Raw genomic sequence first — 16,768 nt, forward strand, 5'->3', positions numbered from 1 at the left:
CTGCCCAGTCCACGGGCTCTGCTTTAGGCTCTGGAGTCGCCGAGAGTCAGGCAGGTTTCCTCGGGTCTTCGTAGAAAGTCAATTGTTTCATCCCCCACTTTCCCAGAATATCCTAAGAACTCTCCAGGCAAAACCACACTCCTGTCCATAGGGCAAGGAAAACTGAAACAGCTGCTATATTTAACAAAAAAAAAAAAAAAAAAAAAAAAAAAACACATCCTGTTGCCATGGCAACCTGTGTTCTAAAATTAGAAATGCCTCACACAGTGGGGTAGCTGCCATAGAAAGAGCTGCTCAAAAATGCCTCTCATCCATCCATCGGTCCTCTGGAAGAGAGCTTGGCACACCAGCCCAGCCCACCCATGCCACAGCCATCATCTCTCAGTGGGCGAAACCTTTTCGGCCTTCCCCCAGTTGCGCCTACATTCAGGCAGAGGGGTTTCGGTCCAGCCCATGGGGATTCTCCTTCATTAGGAGGCAGTCCATGCTGGATGCACTGTGCTCCCGGGTTCCCGGGGCTACAGACACATGTTCCTGGGGAGCCTGGGTAGGGCTTTGAGCCGGAAGGCAGCAAGGAGGCCAGGGCAAAGAGCCAGGCACACCCTGGGGACGCTGGTCACTCCTCCCTGCCTTCAGAGGATCAGGGTTTTGCCAGCATTTCACAGGGCTCAACCTGCAACCCCTTTCCACCTCTCATAGTCCAGCCCCTCTGGCCCCACCATCTTGGCCTGACCACTGCAAACCATCCAGAAACTAGTGAGCTGGACCCTGGGTCACTCCCTACCAGACAGCTTCAGAAAGTATTTGCACTAAACAGACATCAGGACTCCTTTCTCCTGCCAGGACCTGGGACCCTGCAGTCCCATTCCTTGTGGTCCCTTGGACTTGCCCCTGCCCTTTGACCACAGGCTGCTGCCCATCTCCCCCACTTTCCACCAGGGCATTCTTGTAAGTGAGCTGCTGAGTAGCCCGTGCACCCCTTGACTTCCATGGGATTCTGAAGGAGGCAATGAGGCGACATCCTCCCACCTGCTGTCATAGTGATTTTCTGGGTGCCAGTCCATAGTTTTTAACAGACCCGAGAGAGTATGGTCACCCAGTCACGGCTCTGACCACTTTGCGGTCTCCGACACGCTTGGCCTGCTCTGTGTCATTACTCATTTCCACCCAAGCCCCCGAGACACTGCTCGCCCTGCATCCACAGCTGCAATCCCCAGTGGCACAGCACCGGAAGCCAGCAGGACAGCACCCTGCAGGCACACATGACCATGGTGGTCACTTACAGGAAACCCTCCGGAGATGCTGCCTATCAACCTTGTGCAGATAGGAGGAGGCTCCTGACCCTTTGGGAGATGCTCAGGGTGTCCATCTCCTCCCAGAAGTTAGGTAAGAGGTAAACATTGCTGGGGGTGGGGAAGTGCTCCAGCAGTGTAACTACTTATAATCTGCCCAGAGCGTTCCGGTGACACAGCTTCCGTGAATTGACACTTGTGCTGGGATGGCGTTTTCAGTGATACAATTCTCTGAGAGTCAGCCATGCAGGATGCTGTAAGTAAATCCAGTAAACTTATTTGGCAAATGGTTTGCAATGGTATCCTCTCTTTACTCGGCCTGGTTTTCCCATTTTATTCAGTCAGGGACCCACGGAATGGTGTCACCCGTGTTCAGGGTGGGATTTCCTTACTGTCTAACTTCTCACTGACACACCCAGAGGTATGTTTCCATGGTGATTAACCGCCTTAGATTTAGAGGGAAATTTGAGGAAATGGAAGCTTGAGTTCGGACCTCAGGACTGGGACAGTGGTCTGGTGTGTAAAGTGATTGCCGTGCAGGCACGAGGCCCCCAGTTCAGACCCCCAGGTCCAGTGTCTTTCAAGGCATGATAGTGCGTATCTGTAATCCTGGCACTGGGGTCAGGATGAGGGATGGGGCAGAGACCAGTGTTTCCCAGGAGCTTACTAGCCTGTCAAATCTGGCTCCAAGTCAGGTGAGAGACCCTGGCTCAAAAGATGAGTTTGAGAGCAATAGATGGAGATAACCCAGGGTAGACCTATGGTCCCATACACAGGACCACACAATTGCATGAGCAGACGTGTGTGCACACCCACACACTTGTCCCCCCATACACACACCCCAACAAGAAGAGTCCCTGGGAGAATTCGTCCAGTTACCCCGAGAGGTCTCTACTAGTGCAGCCGAGGCAAGCAGGGTCAGAGTACCTCAACCTCAGCACCCCCTACCCACCTAGCAGATACATGAGGCGCTGGGACACATGGAGCTCACATCTGAAAGAAGTATGGTAGGGCTCGTCCTGAACGTGACAACAGCTCTCACCTTGTGCTCAGCAGCACCCATAGCGAGCTGCCCCGTTAAGATGAACTTCCCTGTGCAATTAACAACAAAAAAGTACATGAGTTGATCTGATCTTGCTGGGGATAAAATCGTTGCTCTGTCCTCTTTATAGGAAGAGTGCTCTGTGGTTGTAGGAAGAAACCAGGAAAACTGCAGACAGAAGAGCAGAGAGGTATGCCAGGCGGGCAATTACCAGTGATTGATGGTGTTTGTCTGGCCTCTGATGCTTATGGTACTTATGGGGTCTCGAAGTAAGGTGATTGGCTGAGATTCTCCTCACTCCAAATAAATATTCACATTTACAGCTATGTTTGTATTTACAGATCTCCTTTCTTCCTCACCTGGTTCTCAAAGGTGTAAGATCCCTGGGCCGTGCACCTGTGCCCACTTCTGTGTGGAGGGGCTGCAAACTACCCCCCATCTCTGGAGGACTGCGAGCCTCTCTGTTTCTGTCTCTGTCTCTGTCTCTGTCTCTGTCTCTGTCTCTCTCTCTCTCTCTCTCTCTCTCTCTGTGTGTGTGTGTGTGTGTGTGTGTGTGTGTGCACATGCGTGCACTCTTATTTGTGTACAGTTTGCAGCCATTCTGATGACAGTGGGGGTGGGGGGCATAGAGGAATAGAGGAAGGTTGGAGTACCCAGCACAGCCTCATGTTTATGGGACAGTGGCCTCTCTGAGCAGGAAGGAACAATCTCTGACAAGTGCGCAAGTGACACTTCCTTTGGGGGACAAAGTCTGTTTTTGAAGGCCCACAAACTTCTGTTTCATGGCCCCCATCACCTTTAAAGAAACTGCTTTCCTGGGTGTGTATGTTGTGTATCTGTACATTTATGTCTATGTCTATGTGCTGGGGGTAGAGTTGCCTGCCAGTGTTTATGAGCATGAGGAGGCCAGAGGCAAATGCCAGTTATCTTCCCTTATTGCTCTCCTCCTTAGGGGAGCATACTCTCTCGCTGGACCTAGATATCAACCATTCATCTAGACTACCTGGCCCCAGTGATCTCCCTGGCACTGGGGTTACTGTCACACACCATGGGGATGCTAGGTACCCAAAAGCAGGACTTCCTGCTTGTATAGCAAACACTTTCCCAACTGAGCAATCTCCCCAGCCCTCCACAGCCTCTCGGTGCTCTTATGTCACTGTTGCTGAGCTGGACACAAGCCCTTCCTGGAGGGAAGGCACATACTACAGTGGGAGCTGTGGGGCAGAGCATCACAACAATGACAGGGGACCCCAGAAGCTCATCCAGAGCTTTCCTGAGTAGGGACTTGACTAACAAGTGTCTGGCTCAATCGCCATGGTCTAAGCATAGCTCACCAGATGTGGCTTTTCATGGAGCCACAGCCAGAATGCAAGGCCACCAGGCAATGGTTCTACTGCATATCTGCCTTCGAAAGCTTAATGTCTTAATGTCACCAGTTTGATAATCAGGCGACCTCTTGGCTCTCATTGCACTTTCCACATGTCATTGACCTTGGCTGGTGTAGTAGGCACCACATCTTCCTGGTTCACTGATGCGGCATAGCAAGCACCCCAGTTGTCAAGCTAAAAATAATGAGGACACCCACTTAGCTCACAGATACACAATTTTGGAAGACAGCAGCTGTCTGAACCCTAAACACTGGTGGTGTGAGGACGAGGGCCGCGTGAGGCGGACAGAGGGCAGTGAGAGGCAGAGGACGACAACCACACGAGAGGTGGTATAACATGAGACACAGTGGCCCTTACTCTGCCGGTGCTGAGAGTTTCAGATTCCCTCACAGATGGAAAACCACTGCCTCAGCTCCCAGGCCAGCGGGTCTGAGCTCAGGTAATCAGTACCTCCAGGTTCATAAACAGATGCTCCCATTTAATGAGGGAATTTGCATGAGAAGGAACATCCTTGGACCGTGTGTGACCTGAGAAGTGTGCTGCTTGATGCCTTTATTCCTTCCTCTGTCACTGTGATTGAACACTTGCCAGCAGCAACTTAAAAGAGGTAGGGCATGTTCCCCTGAAGTTGAGGACCTGAGTTCATCGTGGCTGTGAGACTGGTTGTGGAGGCGAGAGCTTCCTTACACTGTGTGCATCAGGGAGAGAGAGGCAGAGAGGAAAGATAAGGACCACACTCTGTAGCTCTGGAAACTCATCACCCCAGTGATCCACTTCCTGCAGCTATGCGCCCCCCCCCCCGAAGCTTCCACACATCCCAGAACAGTTCCGCCCTATGTGGACCTAATGACAAAAATGAGTCCATCGGGGACATTACACGGTTAAACTGTTATATTCTATCCCAAGCCCCCACAGGCTTGTGACCATGTAATTAGTGCATTCGGGTGAATTTCAAAAGTAGCCATAGCCTTTAATAGTCCAACACTGTTCAAAAGTCCAAATGTCTCTTCTGAGACTCAAAGCAATCTCGTAGCTGTGAACCTCTGAAATCAAAGTGCACCTTACACACCTCCCATATCCAGTGGGATGAAGGAAAGGTCTCCATTCCAAAAGAACAGGGTTATAGCAAGGAAAGGACAGGCTGAAGCAGGACAGGAGCTCAGCAGAGCTAATGCCAAACCCTGAAACTGCCCGTTCAGCATCTGGAGCTCGTGAGGTCGCTGTGGACACATGAGAGGGCTTGGCTAGTGCCGCTCCTGCTCTGTTGCCTATGGTACGTGAATCTTCTCATAGCCAGTGCACTTGGTGCTTATAGCTTTCCTTGGTGAACAAGCCATACTTTTGGCATCTCTAATAGCCTAGGGTCTCTCCTGCAACTTAAGGCCTCACATTCACAGCCTCACACACAGTCCATTTGGAAGCTCCTTTTCAGGCCTGCTATACATTGCCCAACCTCAGGAGTTTTCTCAGACCTTGGCACAAGCTTCTCTCTTGTGTCTTGCATGACGCCTGTGAAGAAAGTACCACATACATGATGCCATGTTCGGCTGGAAGCTTGAGATGTAGCCTAGCCTCGTTAGCACATGGCTGCAGTGGCCTGTGTGTGTTTTGTTGGCAGAACCTGGAAAACCTCTTTCCAAGAAGCCACTTTCCAAAAGGGTCCCTGAAGGCTCTATCTTTCCTATTCTTTTTTCTAATGAATTCCCACTTTAAGTCCTAGAGCTCTGTTGACAGGGAGGGTCTCACCGTCAAGCACCTTACCTATTGTCTCAGTACAAAATATGGGTTTCTCTTAATTGTGTCATCTCTTTAACAGTCACGGGGGCTTCCTTCGTCCACACTGCCATGTCCGAAACTTTAACTCTTCACTCTCTTTCTTTGCCAAATCACACATTTTTCACATGTTTCTGCTCTGCTTTCTCTTTTGAATTTTCACTGCCAACCTCGCTAAATGAACTGAACAATAACCCCACCACAGCCTGAATATTTTGCTGTTTTGAATTTTCTTTCACCAAATGAACCTCATGTGATATCTATTGTAATTTTTTTAAAAGGCAGCTCAAGAGAGAAAGGTGCCATGTGACAGAGTTCAAGCAGAGGGGTTTTATTAAGGGAAAAGGATCATAGAAAGAAGGAAGGGGAGGGGGGGACCAGCCTCCAAGGACAGGAGCAGCAGGAGAGGAAAGAGAGGGAGGGGGGGGCAGAGAGAGAGAGAGAGAGAGAGAGAGAGAGAGAGAGAGAGAGAGAGAGAAACAGGGAGAGAGATGAATGAAAGGTAGGCAGGGCCCATTTAAAGAGGAACATAACGAATGTGCAGAGGAGGTGCTCTTAATGGCTGCAGCTGAGGGTGAATCCTGTCAGAACCCCAAGGACAGCCAGTACAGATTCCTGAATACTAACACTGTCACTCAAATTTGTAGAGCAGGAGCAGAATTCACCTAGTTTCTTTGCCAGAATGATACGAACAACCTTTCGCCCAGTTCACAGTAGAGTCTGCTCCCCTCTGAACCCTCATGGCCCTGGCCTTCACTGCCTGCCTGTGTCTCAGCATCCTGGTCTGGACTCCCACCCAAACAGTCCATTCAGCTCTCGTAGCACTCTGGGGCTTCTCTGACACACCACTCTTCCACGTTTTGGTGAAAACCAGTGCGGAAGGCCTAAGAACCATGTGGTCATGTCTGTTGCCCAAATGGTCCTACAACTCAGTACCAATTTCCGTGCATCAGTTACTTTCTTATCACTTGGATGAAACACCTGGAGGAAGCAATGGAAGGAACGTGTTTTGTCTCAGCGTGTGGGTGTGTGCAGACAGCCCATCGTGGTGGGGAAGGATTGACTGTGTGAATGGCCCACGGCTGTGGTGGTTGGAGCTTAGTCACATCCAGGTGGATCAGACAGAAGAGAGAGAAAGACACGGGGTCAGAAGCAAGGCTGGTTAAAATCCTGAAGACCCATGCCTGAGTGACTCACTTCCTCCAGCTAAGCCCCGCCTCCTAAACACTCCACAGCCTCCCGGGCAGTTCTTCCAGGGGGGAGCATGTGAACCAGGGAGGAGCAAAGTGGGGGCATCTCAAGCTGTAAGGGAACAGTAAAGGCAGCCACTGCACTGAGCTTTTCCGTCTGGGCATCTGCAGCTGTTATCCCAGAGAACTCACATCTGGAGGGGCATACACAGAGCCCTGTTTGTCAGAGTCCCCCCTGCAGCAACAGCCAAGCCCCAGGGCCTAGTTAACAGCAGGCTTAAAATGGAACAGGAGCTCCTCCAATTATATTTTCCATAAAAATACAATTTCCCAAAATAGCTGATTATTTTTGTACCTGTAAAGCCAGGCTGATGTGAGTGACTATGTGTGACTTTGAGCTGTTGCATGGATCTGAGAGTCACTAGCTGCTGGTCCTCAGTTTCCTTTCTGTGGGTCAGCGATTGTCCAAATGATCAGAGACCTGGAGCTTGGGAACATAGGAGAGGAAGGGTCCCAACTCCTCCCCACCATACTTAGGGAAAGGTGGCTTCCCATCTCAAGGAAGGATGGCTGGAGGGAACCCTTCGAGCTTTCCTGGTGAAGTCAAGGAAAGCTCTCACTCAGTGGTGTGTCACGGCTGCTTCATCCTTTTTATGGGTAGGGCTCCTTCTCACTAGCTGTCTCCTCCAGGCTCCCATGGGTCAGGTAGCTCTGGTGGAGGGTGGGAGTCATCCTTGAGTTGGACTCTGGCAGGGTGCATAGGAGATGTTTACAGAGAAGGCCAGGCCCCTCAGACTTGGAGCTATTTAATGAGAGGACACAGTGTCATCTAGCGCCTGGTCATAGTCAAGGAATCAAGCCACCAGAGGGAGTGGGGGCACCAGGGAACCTCAAAACACAAGTCGAGACTGTGCCTCTTGAGTTAGGAGTGTAGCATTAACAGAACTGGGGTGGGGGAATGATATGGGGGCACCTCAAAGCCAGTCTGCCCTGAATTGGGCAAGGAGAGAGGAAGGCAGATTGCAGGACAGGAATTTTGATCCATGGCCAAGCTCTTTCTGATGTCTGTTTCCTCAGCTGTCAGTGGAGGACACCAGCGCCCTCACCATGCCCTCTCTCTCGAGTCCCAACATTCTGCACTATCCTCACCAAGAGACAGGATGTGTTCAGAAATTCTCAGCCCAAAAAGAGATGCTGTGCTTCCTTCCAGAGCTGAGGACTCCTGCTTGCAGAAGAGAAGTGAGATGAGCCACCTACAAGCTGCTGGCCTCTGAAATGTAATAACTGTGTGACAAAGAGACATCGAGGAACAGTGGTAAGTCAGGAACCACACCCTGAAGGCCTGGGAAGACTCCTTAATCTATTTGAACTGGAAACCAAGTCCCAGTGTAAGTAGCCACCATGTTAATAGACTCTAAACTTGGATTCCTAGAAAGTCAGATCCCCAAGGAAGAGCTGTGTGTATATTTTTCTCAGCCACCTCCACAGGGGTGACATGGAAATTCCACTGCCTCCTGGTAAACAGGCACATGGCTCCTATGTCCTGGGACTGTCATGTGAAAAGCTTATGGGGAAGAACTGAGCATGTGTGGGTCACACAGCATTCTAGGGCTGAAGCATCACGGATCTGTGATGTAATGGCAGGAAACAACCGCTATGTATCTCACGGTGACTCTGCTCCTCTTCCAGCCTCACGAGACAAAGAGCCTCTGATAGCCACATGTCCTGAGGCCACAGCTCTTCCTCACTGGGACATCTTTCCTTTTCATGGCTCTTTGGTTAACAACTTCAAGCTCAGCTCAGTTTAAAAAGCCCAGGAAAACTCTGACATGTCTGACACACAGTGAACCCAGGCAGTCAGGACAGAGGACTTGGGAATACAAGTTCTGGTCATCTTCACAAGTCAGAACTGACAGAAGGGCTTTGAGAGTCACTTTAGTGGGGCAAAGATGCCACCAACCACCCTTGAGAATGATCTCTATGAGGTAAAGACACTGTCAGCCACCCCAGTGCTAGTGGAAGGACAAGATGTCCCAGGAACGGAGGAAGGAGAAGCCAGCATGACCTTGTAGCTGGGAAAACTTGTCCTATGAGCAGTCCAGATTCTAGCTGGTGGAAGACACTCTCCAGCCACCACTAAGCACAGTCACCATTGCCCTTCCTCCTGTAGCAAGAGAATATACCACTCACCATTTTCAACACATCTTAGTTTCTAGCAAACTTTATCAATTACCTTTATCAAGGTTTCTGTTGTCTTATTTCATGACATCCTGTTCATCCTGAGGCCACAAATGCCCACTGTCCTAGTTTGTTTCTAGTGCTGTGATGAATACCATGACCAAAAGCAACTTGGGTGAGGGAAAGGTTTCTTGCAGCTTCCAGGCCAGGAACCTAAGGCAGGAACCTGGAGACAGAAACTGAAGCAGGAATCATGAAGGAACGATGCTTATTGGCTTGCTCTCCAGGGTTCACTTAGTTTGCCTTCTTATACAGCTAGGACAACTTGCAGACAGGTGGTACCACTCAAGGGGGCACGGCCCTTCCACATCTATCATCCATCAAGAAAATGCCCCACAGACTTGCCTACAGGGTCACTCTGGTGGAAGCACTTTGTCAGTTGTGTCAAGTTGACAAAAAACCTAACGAGCATATCCACACACCCACAGCCTGGCAGCCCTGGAGTAACTTCTGCCCAGTGGGGGCCATGTAAATCCCACCTCCTTGCCATAGCAGCTTCTTACAGCAGTCTTCAGGAGGAAGAAAATTTAAGGGAAACAAAGCCAAGCAATTGCCAGCAAAACAGAGGAGGAACATGCACTCCTGGCCTTTACCATTTTTAATGATTTAAATCTCAACAGTTTATTTAATGTATTGTCTGGCAAGGGTTTTCAGTTTGCAATGAACCTGTTCGGGACAAAAGCTTCCAGCTGATGGAAATTTCTACTATGCTCCATAACGCTGACAATGAATGGGAAGACTGTAGGAATGATCTGTGGATCTGAACCGTTCACCAAGGGTCCATCTGAAATCCTGGATTCATGAAAACCAGGAGACACAATCTTCCTCCAATGCTCCAATGTATACTTAAAGGAATTGGTGATGGCTTGGGAAGGTGGCTTGGTCAGTAAAGTGTCTGCCTTGCAGGCACGAGGACCTGAGTTCAATCCACTGCACTCATGGTAAAATGCTGGGCTTGGGGGCTGGGTGTTAAAATGGTTTAGGGGTACAGGTAGTGGCACACACCTTCAATCCCAGCACCCCATAGGCAGAGGCAATCAGATGGATCTGAGTTTGAGACCAGCCTGGTGGTCTACAGAGAGAGTTCTAGGACAACCAAGACTACACAGAGAAGCCCCTATTCTGAAAAATAATAAACAAACAACAAACACAGAAAATATGGAAATAAAATGAAATTTTTCATTAAAGAAAACTGGTTTAAGGGTTACAGCACTGGTTGCTCTTCTAGAGAACCTGTGTTCAATTTCCAGCATACATAAAGCAGCTTCCAAACATCTATAACTGCAGTTCCAGGGGATCTAACTCCATTATGTGGTCTCTGAAGGTACTGCACACACTTGGTATGCAGACATACTTGCAGGCAAAATGCCCAAACACATAAGAATAAGTAAGTAAATAAATAATGCTGGCTGTGTCAGGGCACACTTGTAATCTCAGTGCTGGGAGGAGACAGGCAGATCCTCCGGCTCAGCAGCCAGAAACTATGGCTCAATGGCCAAGCTCCAGATTAGTCAGGGAGTTTGTCTCAAAGGAAGTGGGTGGTATTCCAGGAGATGACACCTGAGTGTGTCCTCTGGCCTCCTCATGCACTGGAACACACACACACACACACGCACGCACGCACGCACGCACGCACGCACGCACGCACACACACACACACACACACACACGTATGTATGTATGTATATATGTATATATGTATGTATCAGGGGCTTCTAGAGAAATAGGAGAAAGCAGGAGAGAAAGCTCCCTGGTCACAGAGGCTAAGTAGCCCCACAGTCTGCTGTAACCAAGAGCTCAACTGTGGCCTGTGGTGTGAGCTCTCTGAGGAGGAAGGCCTGAGAACAGGGCAGCAAGGGAGCACCCCTCCCTTTCAAGAGCAGAGAGAGTGAACTGAGCCATCATCCTGCCCATGCTCAGAGTCAGGACAAGGAACCAACTCCTACTTCCTTCCCTTTGTAACCTGATACAAGGCCCTCTGTGGCTGGATAAAGTCCCTGGGAAGAGGTGTCTCCGCTACTTAGCCCAACTCATATAAATGCCCATCCCAGACAGCCAGGAAGGGTAAGTCTGGGCACACTGTAGACTAGTCATGTGGGTGCATAGAGTTCACACACACACACACACACACACACACACACACACACACACACACACACACAAAGATTGAGAGAGAGAGAGAGAGAGAGAGAGAGAGAGAGAGAGAGAGAGAGAGAGTTGAACTACACACATCTGTGACAGAGTTATGTTGACGCAAGCTTGCGTACCACAGCAGCACACTGCTTCCCTTTATCGCCTGTCATAAGTTAAATTTTATGAACATCTGAGTTCTGGAAATCAACCCAAATGTCCTACCATGCTATTGACGGCACATTATAAAAACATTTTGAAATCTTTACTCAGAGTGTTAACTAAATGGAGCGTTGAAGAACTTCGGCGCTGAAGACTTCCGCTAATGCAACAATTAGAAACAAGCTGAGAGTGGGAGACCCGAAGACCACGGAAGGAACAAAGAACCAGGGACTCGGGGCTCCCTGAAGCAGCTCCTGCTCCTCAAATTCCCCAGCCCACAGCAGTCCCAGCAGCAAAACCCTGCTTACTTTATAAACTATTCAAAATACTGGGAAGAAACCAACCCAGGAAGAAAATGGAAAGATGTAATTCCTCCAAAATAGGAAAGTGCCCTAGAAACTCCAAACTCCAGGGAGAATATATTACTTAAGGTTCCTTTGTGAGTTTTTTATCCACAGGAAGGAAAATAGGACTTACTGCTAATTTAAGTATCAGAGCTAGCAAGTGACATTTTTAAGTAACTGTGGCTAATATGTTAGGCAGGGAAAGCATACAAAATAGAATCTAAAGGAAAATACTCTAAAAGTCATATAGACCTCCTGGAACTGAAAACCACAATATCGGAACCTATGGATTTAAAAATAACCAGGACACTGTAGCACAGGAAAAGCAGAAGAGCTGGGTAATATTGGTGTCCCAGGGCCACAGGGCTATGACAGGATGCTCTGAAGAAAGAGCTTGGAGAGGATTCTGCAACCCTAAAAGTCTACGTGAAATTAAAAAATAGGCAAAATGGCCATGGAGACGGCTCAGTGACTCAAGGTGCTTGCTGCCAAGCCTGATAGCTTGAGTTTGATGCCCAGGACCCACAGACAGGAAGAGAGAACTGAGTTCTGAAAGTAGCCCTCTGACCTCCACATGTATGCTGTGGTACACACTTGGTCACACATACATACATACACACACACACACACACACACACACATAAATGTAATTTTTAAAAAATCATGTGTTCAGAAAAGCAAAAGCAAGGAGAGTTCATTGTTGGAAAACTCCCAGTTCAAGAGACAGTAAAAGAACCTTACTCCTCAAACAGAAGGAGGAGAGCATCCCAACAGGAGGCCAGAACGCGCTAGGAAAAGGGACCCGCGAAGGGCAGTGCACGGGCAACTGTAAAGGGCACACATGTGCAGTAGCATAGTGACCATGCGTGTCTCCTGTTGACAGTAACATAGCAGACATTGGCAAAAGGAATTCTATTTCTGTAAGGTGCTTTTGTCACACCAATCCAAGAACCCAACTCCAAATCAGACCTGCAGAAGTTTTGCTGGGGACACACCTGTGGAGGGCCGGGAGGAGAGCAGAGCTGATAGTCCCTTTCAACCATGATGCTGGCTTATCACCCACAAAGGGAGAAGGAAAGGGAAAGGGTCAGGAGGAGGAGCATAGACTGAGCAACTCTGAGACTCATCTTGCCTGGTCTCCTTCAGGCCACAGGGTCACTTTCCAAGGGAATCCTACGAAGCAGGAGCAAGTCAGCTGTGTCTTCCTTCTGTGCTCTTCTTGGCTGGAATATCCTGTGGCAGAGGCTGTGGCCTGAGAATGACACTTTAGTGGATCTGGAAGTGCAGTGGCTGTGGCTGCCCCCTACCCCAACTCTCCTTGCATCGTGTCCCCATGGATCTTCAGAGGACCTCATGGCTAGCACTGCTGGGGTGTGATACCACTGCTGTCAGAAAGTTGATGCACGACATCAAGTGGATGCATGGGACAATCTCTAGACAGTCTCTAAATGAAAAACATGAAATTTATGCTTGGAATAGCGCTGTAAAGTATTTGAAGCTGGGTGTGGTGTTGTAAGTCTGTAATCCTAGCACTGGAAAAGAGAACAAGTTCAAGAAAATCCTGGGCTGTATCCTCCCCACAACACACACACACACACACACACACACACACACACACACACACACACACACACACACACAAGAGAGAGAGAGAGAGAGAGAGAGAGAGAGAGAGAGAGAGAGAGCACTTGGCAAATAAAAAGTGAGAGGAACAAAACAGATAGGACAAACATAAAACAAATAGCAAGACTTTACAGTAATTATATTAAATGTAAATGGCACAAATTCAAAGGGAGAACAGATCATGTTACAGAGATGAAACCTCTCTTGTGTATAAGATTTAAATTTGAGATTTCATGGCTTTCCTTTGGTATATCTTAGTTTATGGGGGAAATCTCTCAAGCGAGCACCTATTTTTAATGGGATAAATTTATACTCTGTACCAGAAAGGAATTAAATTGAGAAGTCTTACAATTTTGCAGAAACTAAATATGGTAAAACATTCAGAAGAACCATAAATAGATATGGTTCATTTGACACATTTTATCTTATGTTTGCAGAAGAAATGTACTCTCAATGAAGGCATAAAGATGGTTTCCATGGAGACACTTGGTCTGAGAGGTTTACACATTGATACATGAACAGCAGAGTAAAGATTGTCTTCTACTTTGTAGACATGAGGTTGAGAAACACCTCAACACATACCATGGCCAGCAGAAAAAAGCCAGTGGAAGGAATGTGCACTTTAAAATGTACTGAGTGCCATTTTAGGAAGAGTTGATAGTGGTAACTTTAAAAATATAAATGTTGAGATATATTGTGAAACTCTGTTTAAAAGCAAATAAACAAAAAAAGTCAGGCATGATAGTGGTACATGCTTTTTATCCCAGGAGATAAACGCAGGTAGATCTCTGTGAGTTCAAGGCCAACCTGGTCTACATAGTGAGTTCTAAGCTATATAGTGGGACCCTGTCTCAAACTTTAATTAATTAGTTAATTTAAAAGATAAATTTCATGGAAGAAGTTTAAGGTGGGACTAGAGAGATGGCTTAGCTGTTCAGAGTGATTTCTGTCACTCCCCGTTGCTTAATTGTTGAATAATATCCCTCTCTAATGCAGGGAGCCCTTACTGAGAGCAGCCATATTGATCAGCTTTGTAAGTCAAAGGATTAGGGACACACTACTACTAAGCACAATGAGTGATCAGTCTCCCATCAGAAGTTTCCATAAAATATTACACTGAAGCCTCAAATGGCCTGGTCTTAGAAGAACTTCCCCCACAGCCTCCACTATCAGCACCAGCTGGTCCATAGACCAGTGAGGATGCTCCCAAAACCCACCCATTCAAAAGCTATGAAAACCACATTTGTGTATGAGATGCCTGGTTGTCCCAAAAATGTTTGTCACTCTGCTGATAGTGATCAGATACAGATGCAGAGGATCCCACTCACAGGAGGTGTGAATGGGGGACCAGGAACTGGTGGCATTACTAAGCTATTGTAGCTACAGTATTCAGAGCCCAGAGTCCCCAAGGAGCTCAGCACCCCAGGCCCCCCCCCCCAAAACAATTCAGCTATCATGTGGAAGAGTCCCCCATAGTCCCTAGGACAAGCTGTTGACTCAGGCCCAACAATTCTCCATGCCCAAGTGGCTCCTGGGGTCAGGGCTAGCTTCAACTTACTTTCCCACAAGAATAGGAATAGGCTCAGAGCTGCAGAACACCTGAGATGAAGGTAAAGAACTGCTGTGTTTAGGGTTTCTGCAGCCAGGAAGGCCAAATCCAGTCCCAGTATGTTGGGGGCCCCCAATTCCCTTCCTCGGGGAGCCTGAGAGCATTTGGCTGCTCTATTCCTCCTGAAGCTTTCCTAGAAGATGTGGCTTGTTTTAGAAGGTGAGCTGGGGAGACACTGCTTAGCTTAGCCTGTGTCCCCTTGTTTCTGAAGGGGCCTAGGCATTAGATGTCTGTCCCTCATCTTGTCCAATGCCAAGTTGGACTGGCTTCCAGTTCATCTGAACTGGTTTGGCATCATCTCCTCAGATCAGCCTGGCTAGCAAGTCCAGACACACAAATAATGGAATAAACCCACCCATATGTCCAGGGCCACTGAAAATGCTGAGCTCCCACAGGACTGCTTAGATGGGCCACTCCTCAGGACCAGGACGAGTCCTCCCTCCTGCCATGGAGTTATGCTCCTGGTCAGAGTTGTCCAGAGTATGGTGGGCAGCCCCAACTCTGCAGCCTGTGAAGGGTCCTTGTGGCAGGCACACTCTGACCCTCAGTGGCCACCACTGGGCTATCTGGAGCCATGTCCTAATGTGGAAGCCATACCTTCCACCAGACCATATTTTTAATGAGGAATTAAATGTAGCTGCAGTTAAACAGCCACAGCCTGAAAACGACTCTTGCCCTCTTTTAATGCTTTTAAATAAACTCATTTGTTGAAATTTAACTTCTATGAAGAATATTGCCAAAGCATCAGGGTATGGTGTGCACGTTGGGGCGGCCCACTTCTGTAAAGAGTGTTTTCAGGGACCCAAGGCCTTGGGTCCTTTAGAAGCACCGTCCTTGGCTTTGACACTCCTTGTGTGCTCTTTCTGAGCAGAAAGCCACCACGTGCTCTCCATCCACAGCCTCCGTGAGAGCTGCTCCTCTGAGGGCATCAGTGGCATATCCTGCTGCTGTCACTTGGACCCTGGATGCTACGATGATTCCATCCTGCCGTGGGGACCTCTGTGGTGCCCATATGTTCACTCTGCTGGATGTGAACCTCAGGACTTGACACTAGGAGGCAGTCACTGTGGAAGGGCCCAGCTGGTTCTGAAGTAACCCTACCCGTCTTGGCACCGCCAGCTGGAGCACCTGGGGCTGCAGGCTCTGCCCACTCCAGTGGGTGTTGAGAGTGGATTTTCTTCTCTCTGCTTCTCTGCCGCCACAGAAAGGCTTCAATTTGCACTTTCCTGTGACTCATTAGACCAGCTAGACCCTTTGCTAATGGCTCTCTCCCTCCCTGTGGTGGTAGGGATCTAACCCATGGCTTTCTGCAAGCTAGACTGATGCTCCAAATTGCACCGAGATCCACCCCCAGCCTTTTGCTCATTTTTCTCATGAAGGGCAGAAGTTCTGGATCAACCCTGTGAAAGCCAACAGCTGCATGGCATAGCTCTCCCATTTTGGCACTTGAATCTGTCTCTTGTTTTTTGTTTGTTTGTTTTGTTTTGTTTTGTTTTGTTTTCTTTCTTGCTCATTATGTCTTCTCATTTTTTCCTTCTTTGTCTTAGTGTCAGGTTTCTTCTTTGCATTATATTTTCCCTCCTACCAACTCCTTGATCCCATATTCCTTTAGTTTCCTTAGGGAGGGTTTCACAGGCTTCAAGATGGGAGAAATGCATCCTTCAGTTATAAAATTCTGAAAAAAAAACTTGTGAAATAGCATGCATGCCTATCTACTATCCAATTATTATATACAGTAGAACACTAAGTATGATTTTATATATTAAAAAGAGTAATGGGGAGAGATGGCTCAGCGGTTAAGAGCACTGACTGTTCTTCCAGAGGTCCTGAGTTCAATTCCCAGCAACCACATGGTGGCTCACAACCACCTCGAATGAGATCTGGTGCCCTCTGCTGGCCTGCAGGCAGAAGACTGTATACATAATAAATAAAACTAAAATAAAATCTAAAAAGAAAAGAACAATACTGTTAAAAAAA

General features: G+C 48.2%; 1 long non-coding RNA gene across 5 annotated transcripts; it reads left to right on the plus strand.

Moving 5' to 3' along the window:
• The first annotated feature begins 274 nt into the window (after positions 1–274).
• LOC103161223 lies at positions 275–15,509 on the plus strand. Of its 5 annotated transcripts, none has more exons than XR_004768745.1 (4): positions 275–1,386; positions 1,454–1,548; positions 2,465–2,524; positions 7,763–10,039. It is a non-coding gene; the product is annotated as an uncharacterized LOC103161223 (long non-coding RNA). The 5 variants fall into 5 exon arrangements; XR_004768746.1 differs by having other exon boundaries at positions 1,472–1,548; XR_004768747.1 differs by lacking the exon at positions 275–1,386 and adding an exon at positions 12,706–15,509 and having other exon boundaries at positions 1,393–1,548; positions 7,763–9,864.
• The last annotated feature ends 1,259 nt before the right edge of the window (positions 15,510–16,768 follow it).

Source organism: Cricetulus griseus, chromosome 2 (genome assembly GCF_003668045.3).
Source record: "Cricetulus griseus strain 17A/GY chromosome 2, alternate assembly CriGri-PICRH-1.0, whole genome shotgun sequence".
NCBI classification, from domain to species: domain Eukaryota; kingdom Metazoa; phylum Chordata; class Mammalia; order Rodentia; family Cricetidae; genus Cricetulus; species Cricetulus griseus.